This window comes from Eptatretus burgeri, chromosome 2 (genome assembly GCF_056783735.1).
Source record: "Eptatretus burgeri isolate ZD-2024b chromosome 2, Ebu_testis_v1, whole genome shotgun sequence".
In the NCBI taxonomy this organism is placed as follows: Eukaryota; Metazoa; Chordata; class Myxini; order Myxiniformes; family Myxinidae; genus Eptatretus; species Eptatretus burgeri.
In genome coordinates, this window is record NC_140962.1 from 45,931,306 (window position 1) to 45,939,673 (window position 8,368).

An 8,368-nucleotide genomic window follows, 5' to 3' on the forward strand; every position below is an offset into this window, starting at 1 on the left:
AATCGCACCTTTAATTAGACTAAGAGGTACAAACACGAAAGTTGTCACAAATAAATGCTGACCATACATGTAAGAATCAACATTTTCTTACATACATGTAAGAAAATGATGCTCATCAACCAATGAGCACCTTGTTTCGAAGAAGACACATGCACTGATCTGTCGAACGTGACTGCTTTTCTACTCTGCCAACAACATTTGTGTCTTATTGATTTTTTCTTTTCTTTGTGTTTTTTTGCTGTGACCACAAACTTGAGTTGGAAACCATTAAAGCAAAACATTTTTCCACAAAAGTCAACCATGGCAGGTGACGTCAACCTTTGAAATGAGATAAAGGGCGTGACCTTCCTCCTCTTCAGGGTCACGTTGTGCCATTTTGTGGCCTATCCATTCATCCATTGGGACCATTCTCTGTGCAGAGAGTTGGTGCTGCCGAAGCAGTCTCCTTGGCTATTGGGCACAATCCTGGACGGCTCGCCATTCCGACACAGGATAACAGCTTGCTGGCACTCATTTTGCCGACCTCGGAAGGATGACAGGCAGAGTCAACCCCACCTGGTATTAATTCAACAACGAAGGGGGATTTGAACTCAGAATTACAAGATCTCAAGCTCACCACCCTAACCATTAAGCCAACACCAGGCATATCTTGTGGCCTATGAAATCATATGTGCATTCATCTGCCTGTAAGGGTGTGGTGAAGTATCAAGTCAGCAAATTTGATATTTTCCATCCATCATGTCATGCAATGACGAAGTATGTTGTTGATTATAGTCTGGTGAAAACCTCTGCCAATATGTCATCGAACAATGAAGGTGAGCGCATTTTCCAATTTGGTTTTTCATCAAATCCCACTTCAATCACTTTCTTTCATTTTCTTAGTGCCTCCAACGCACATGATTGGATCTTGCATTCTTTAAATCATTGAGTCAAGATCCACTTTCAATCACTTCAAGTGTCATTGCATAGGTAGAGATGGTGATACAAATTTACTTTCGGTCATCATTTGATATTTTATACATTTGTTTTCAGGCATGGCATCAACCGCTGTCGCAGAAGAAGGGGATATGCAACGCATTGATGATTGCCATCAGGAGGATCGAAAAGATCACGGATCAGCAATGGAGCCTGTTCCTTCGACATCCAACCAGCCATCCGTCTGCATCATACACGGGAGTAAATCCACTGGATCATTGTTACCATTGAATGATCGTATATGGGTGTCAATTCAGAAAGCTTCGTCAGTTAGACAATCAAAAAAGCACTTTGAGAATTCGAAGTACTATGAAATCATAAGGTCACTTCCAGTTGATGCATCTGATTGGTTCGGATATCATGTGCTTTGCTACAAAAACTTCACGGCAGTCTCTCGTGAACCCAAAGTAAGCATAACGACTGATAAATCAAACTCAAAGTCAAAAAAAAAGATCAGACGAAGATGCTAAGATCGTCCAGAAGTTCAGGTGCACAGAAGGGTGTCAGTATTTTTCCTCAAGAATGTCACTTATGTGGGAAGAATAAACTTCAAAAGGGAAGAAATAGCAAAGTCGAAACTAAGATTGTGTGAAACCCTTGAAGCCGGGGACAGAAATGCCGCCACGTGTCTTCAGGATGACACTATGTTAGCAGAGATAGCAACCGTGGATTTTATAGCAAAGGAGATGAAATATCACCATTCATGTAAGAGAAAATTTGAGAAAAGCTGAGAGGTTCACCTGTAGCAAACCAGAATTTGCAAAGACTGCATTGTAAGAAACCTTTAATCATGTACAAAAGTCAGTTATTCAGGAGAATCGCTCAGAGCTGTTAACATCCACCTACTCTAGATATACTGACTTGTGTGTAGAGTCAAATGAAACGCCTGTTTCGACATACCAGTATCTTGGCCACCTTTTGCCGACCCACTTTGGTGAGGAACTCAAAATGCACTCGACAAATGCTAAAAAGACAGGAGTAATCATGTACAATACACGACTAACGGATGAGGTTGTTGGAGTGGAATTTTGTTGCACGTCCTCAACAGAAGGAGTCTCGTCACAGGCAGCTCTACGAATGAGAAAATGTCTGAAGAAAGTAAATTCAGAGTGTTTGTCAACTGATCCGATAACATCGTCAAAGCTCAAAAAGGGTGAAGCATCCCCACCAGACATTGCGAAAACCTTCTTCAGGGTCCTCTTTGGCTTTGGTGGACTCTGCTCATCCAAGCACAGCGATGAGATTCACCGTCGAGCAGACTCCGCTAACCAGGATGGTCTCTTCATTGTGTCCAACAATGAAATTTGACCTCAAAAGCACATCGCCCACAAGATGGGAGTCAAGTCCATGACAGAAAGTAGAAAGCTGGTCACAATTTTGAATAGGCTTGGGCATCGTATCAACTACTACTGCGAAGAAGAATTTTAAACTGAGGTGGCTCTCTCCAAACAAACGGCTGATATCTCATGTTCTGATGGAACTCAAATAAATGTAGCAATGGGCCTGGTATTCGACAACTCATCAAATTTTGCTGTAATTCATCAGGGGCTGATGGCTTGCACGACACAATGGGAATGTTGTATCAAATCGAGGACCCCTCACAGGAAGTAGTCAGCAAGGAACCATTACAACTGCCATGGCCATCAAACTCCAGCAGGAGCTAAAAGAGGAAGCTGGATGCTGCTTATTCTATACTGACACCATACAACAAGAAGCTACACATGGATCGTCTTCCAGATTGTCGTGATGCAGAAGAGTCCCCTCATCACTACGTAACAAGTCAAAATAGGGATTTATTATGGATGATATTGTTACAAATTTGGAAGCCTTTTGCACACAGACAGTCAGCAGTCCCATCGTTCAGTTATTTTGTTAAGTATATGTGGATAGTTAGACTTCCTCCCCTATGTTTAATGGGTTAATTTCATGTGTGCGCTGCGGGTTTCTTTTACAGTCAGATTTTTTTACATCTTTAAATCTGCCAACGCCAACAAAACCCTCACTTCACTCCTCCTCCCACTCTGCGGGCAAACAAGCGCTTCACCCGCCCAACCTTCACTTCACACCACGGCGCCATAACGCACATGTTTCTGACTACGGACATGGGCAGAGCCCCCTCGCCTCGGAGCTCTGACTCCGTCCCATCAAAAAAGAATGTCTCCCCTGTCGACACTGGGGAAGGCAAAAGAGCCTTTCTCAGGAGAGGAGCACGGAGACGCTGACACGCCCCTCCTCCAATCACGGCTGGCCACCATGACACCCGAAACCCCTCGTCCAATCCAGAGGCGAGTTACCAGAGAAACGGATCCCTCCACCCCGCATGAGGAGGGGGGGGGATAAAAAGAATCGGAGGCGCTCCAAGACAAGGAGTGGGGATCCTTTTCGGTCGTGCCTTGGTGATCTTGGTTCCCGTCTTCGTTCCCTGGTCGTCGTTCATTGGTGGCTGGTCCTGGTTGCTCGCTGGATTCTGGCTGTGGGTTTGAGTACCACCGTGGTGGTTCGTGTGCGCTCATTGGATTGTGGTTCGTGTGGAGCGCTCGAGCTGGGGACCCCGATCCCTTTAACGGACTCCGAGCTCACAAGTGCAGGTCGGCCAGACCGCACGAGGCGGCCAGGTACCCGACCAAACTCTAACCCCCAGCTTGCCTATCCTCGGTGGCTGGAGGGTCCAAATAAAGGCCAGTTGGCTCCATTTCTTTTTGGGTGTGTGTGTGTCTGTCTGTGGCCAGTCTTATACATAGAATTGCAGAAGTGCCTTGCTTATTGTACATTGCAATTTAGTAGGATTAACTCTGCTCTGTGTCTCCCTTATTGATTATTGTGAATAAACCCCGTGTTAAATGTACCAGCTCGTTTTCTGTGCTTTCTCTTATTGGCCTAGCATGGTTCGGATTTGAGTTGTAGTGAGGCCGATTGTGCTGTAGATTGTTATTTGGACCGGCGTGGCTTTGGTAATTCCCGCTCGGTTACGCCGGATCCGAGTCGGTAACAGCGACTCGGTTCGGACAAAGCTGGCCGAGGGTGTGGCTTCCCCGGTAGCTAGACCGCGTGGCTAATTAGGTAAATTGGAATCAGACAAAAAGCCCCTAACCGTGCGGTCGAAATATTGGTGTCCACGGTCCATTAAGCAACCTGTCGACTTCGGAGTTATCCGGAGTGACGACCTTCAATTCCAGGTGTTCGGTGGGAGACGGCCCAACTGCTCCATCTAGCGGTCGTTCCTCGCCCCCAAACCTGGCACCACAACAATATGTCATGCAGTGTGGTCAGAAAACATACCAATGTCGTCTGAATTCAATGCTCAATACTACAATAACCACTTAACATGACAAGTTTACAACAGCCACCAACAAATTTTGATGTCGTGGTCGAGACACTCCATATTGCACAGCAGTGTGCTAAATAATTCAATCAACGATATGAAATTGTCTTATGATCTGAACATCACAAAGCCAGCTTTGCAAATTCAGTCTGTAGAGTGTACGATGATATTTTCATTCTGTTTCGTACCTTCCATATACAGATGGCTTTCTTCAAAGCAATCGCAAAGTTTGTAGTTGCTTCTGGAGGTCCGGAAATTCTGACAGAATGTGGTGTATTAGTAGCCGAGTCTGCATGGTTTTCTATCTGGCACTCACTTTCATAGATGCAGACGGTTGCATGAGCTCCTAGCCCTTGTTTCAAGTCTCCTATTTTCGTTCCTTCCTGACAATGACTGAGTTGGATGAAAAGGCAATGGCAGCGCTACAGATCTTTTTGTCTGGTAATGATGACACGACATGGGAGGTTATGGACAATCCAATAGTGGACAAGGTTCTCTGGTGAGTACATAAAGAAAACAGAGATGGGTGAACACGGTGAGTGCGTAATTCTGGATAACGTATGTCTACTACATCCATGACTACCATATGTTTGATCGAGGCATCTGGACTATTTGTGGATGCTTTGTCGAGAATCGTTGGACTGTTCTTTATTTCCAACCATATGAACTATGCATGATGTCTCACCAGATATGTTGCAAATCTACAGGATATGGATAGCACCCATTCCGATATTTGGGCTCTCCTCGAGAAGGGCGCTTTCACCGTGAGGAGCGAAAATGACTTTTCCAGATGCCCCGTCGATTTCGCACTTGAACAAACAGTAAATGCTGATGCTGCATCGACATTGACAGGAATTTCAGCAGCCACAAACAATTACAATGCACGTCTGCGATAGATGCTGATAATGTGGCTCAGAGCATCATTGGTCATCACCGTGAATGAAACGGCAGGCATGAGCACACCTGTTATTGGTGCAGCCGAATTGCACCCAGCAAGGATTAGAAGACACAATGGTGACTTGGAGAAGATAATCTGTGCCATGAAAAACTCATGCAATCTATTCAGAGGTTCTGAATATCACTGTACTCACAGGTTCACTGTACAATATCCATACAAGTAAAGCATCCAGCATGGCTGTGAAGCAGCACATCCTTTCATTCTGCCAGGAGGGAGAGGAAGCAGTTTGCTGAATTCATGGAGGCCTGTGTACAGGATACTGCCCACTTTGAGCAACCAATCAAGACAAACATTATCTTCCATTTTGAGCGTGATGGTGTCAAAAATACAGGCAACAAACAAGAAAGTCACCGAGTTGAAATGCACAGGCGACTTACTGGGAAGGCTCGTCATCTTGGTACAGAAACAGAAAATCGTTCTCCAGTACTTGCTATCCTTCCCGCTTACTCCTGTGCCATTGTCCCTATGCTGCACAGATGGAACCATGGCCAAAACAGCAAAGAGTAAACTTCTTTGATACTTGGAAGATCAAGTCGAGTCTAGGGAGCCATCAACGGTTGATGCCTGCAATATTGATGGCAATCTCTTATTGTATTCATTAGCTGATATTCATTAGCTCTGAATATACCTTACAGCTACATTGGTGGCCTTGCTCATTGCATCTTGATCCAGATCAATGCTCTATGTCATTGGCACATTGACATGGTATTCAATACCTATGCCACTCCATTAATCAAGGATGTAGAACAGGAGAAGAGAGGCACCGATGACATGGAGTCTACTCCATCACGAGCCCAGAACAAGGTCATCCAAAACTGTACGATGCCTTAAAGTCTCCGTCGTTTTCAGCATCAACTGCCCGACTTCTTATCAAGACAGTCGGCAAAATGTGAGTATGGAGCCATTATCTCAAATCGCAAGGTTTTCATCGGCTACAATGACAAATTGTGTCCGGATTAGTTCAATAAACAATCATGTCATCACAGAAGAGGTCAAGGCCCTATCAAGCAACCATCATGAACCAGATACACACTTGTGTGTCTACATCAAGGAAATCACGACAGCTCCAGAATTTATTGGCAATGTTGTTATGAGATCTTCAGAGACCGATATTGTTTTTATACTCCTTTTCCACTACCATAAATATCAGGCCAAAATTCGGATGGACGTGGATTTCGGAGAAAAAAGGAGTTATGTGGATATTTCTTCTATTGCAGAGAAAATAGGACAAAGTATGTGCACCACCCTCCTTCCATGCCTTCACCGGGTGTGAACACATATCAGCTTTCATTAGGATGAGGAAAGTTCGACCAGCAACGTGTCTGGAGGTGATTGAGCAATTCAAGGAGGCATTTACTATTTTGGCCTGTGAGAAGAAAGTCGATTAAACTACACTGGATGCCATTGAGACATTCACCTGTAGCATGTATGGTTTCAGGAATGAGACCTCATTGAATCGTGCTCGGTTTCTTGCCTTTGATAAGGCCGAATGCCCATCCAAGAAACCCAAACATCCACTCGGCAAATTGAAGGAGATCGCTGACAGCAGTTTACCACCATGGAGCAACAAATGGATGAACAACAAATAGATCAATCTCCAGAAGAGGGTTGGGAGCTATTAGATGGTTTGTACAATATTGTCTGGTTTGAGAGTTCGCAGCTCCCTGAAAAGCTCAAGCTCGATGAAGAAATGGAGAATGATGGTGATCGCGACAGTGATGATCACATATCTCGATCATTGGTCGATGAAGATGACTGCCTATCGACAAAACTTCAGATGTTCATACAATGCAGCCTACCTACATCCATTTTCTGTAGTTTCATTGAAACATTTGCAGACATGTTACCTAACATGTTTACAGCTTGATACATTTCATTACAGCCCCTGCCAATTACTTTAACAGGATTCTAAAGACTCTTTGATTTATTTTCGTTCTTAAGTATCTGATTCTTAAGACATGTATGGTCAGCTTTTATTTGTGACAACTTTCATGTTTGTACTCATTAGTCGAATTAAAGGTGTAATTAACACATTAATATCATTGTTATGCTAATTAGTGTGATATTTGAGTGACGCATTCAGAGTGCATGTGTCAAGTATATCTCATGCATGTACATTTCAAATTTGTTCTCCTTACTTCCATTAAAGTGGAAGTGGTCATGTTTGGCCACTGCCAATTACTCTAATAATATTATTAAGATCCTTGGTCTCATTAATTTTAATTCTTAAGTTGCTAGTTCTTGTTACATATATGGTCAGCTTTTGTTTCTGACAATTTCTGTGTTTGTATTCATCTAATATTTTAAAAAGCCTGGTCTTGGCGTGCTTGCGTCTGTCCAACAATTGTCTTCCCAGCGCAACATAGCAATACACACATATACACGTAGCATATAACATGCTGCACATTCATGCTTGAGGAGAGTTTGTTTCCTGGCATGGCCCATGCCTAATATGGACCCCAGGCATGTTAGGCAACAACAACAACCGGTTTTTTTTCAGCAATTATGCTAATATTGGTATTCCCATCAGCGAAGTGACTGGGTCTACCGCTCTAGATTTTCTAATTAAAGGTACAGTTGTCAATAATTAATGTCATTCTTGTGCTAATTAGTCTGATCTCTTCATTCTTAAGTCCTGTTTCCATTCCTCAAAAGGATGGGAAAATCTGAGAATACGACTTTGATGCCTCGACTCAAAAATCTAAACATATTGGTAATAGAGTACCACTTCAATTTAGTGCCAAGGGCACGGGACTGATCTGGCAAAACTTAAGAATGAGATTTTCAAGCTTTGGACTGATGGTAAAATTGAACGACACCATTGAGAACTTTGTTCCCGATTGTATTATTAAACCGGGCCTAGCTCCCTGTCTATAAAGGTCATCATTTTCACAACAAAAGCAAAATACATTAGCTACTTCTCAAAAGTAAAGCTTGTTTCTCAGACCACAGGAAAGGAGGAATTTTGGAAAAAAAACAATCACTGGTTGAATTTTCACACTTGGTTACATTGCAATTTATTTTTTTCCAAAAGAAGGAATATAGTGAGTAAGGTAGGTTTTTTTTGGGGGGGGTGGTTTGAGGATCATTCTGTCTTTCGCCTGGCAAATGCT

The 8,368-nt window shown here is 43.4% G+C and overlaps 1 protein-coding gene and 1 pseudogene across 1 annotated transcript in view; both read left to right on the plus strand.

The window, feature by feature from the left end:
* LOC147031963 (uncharacterized) overlaps positions 1–8,368 on the plus strand; it is a 230,344-nt gene that overhangs the window by 150,463 nt on the left and 71,513 nt on the right. The window lies entirely within an intron of this gene.
* Positions 1,183–8,368, plus strand: part of LOC147031964 (uncharacterized) — an 8,177-nt pseudogene continuing 991 nt past the window's right edge.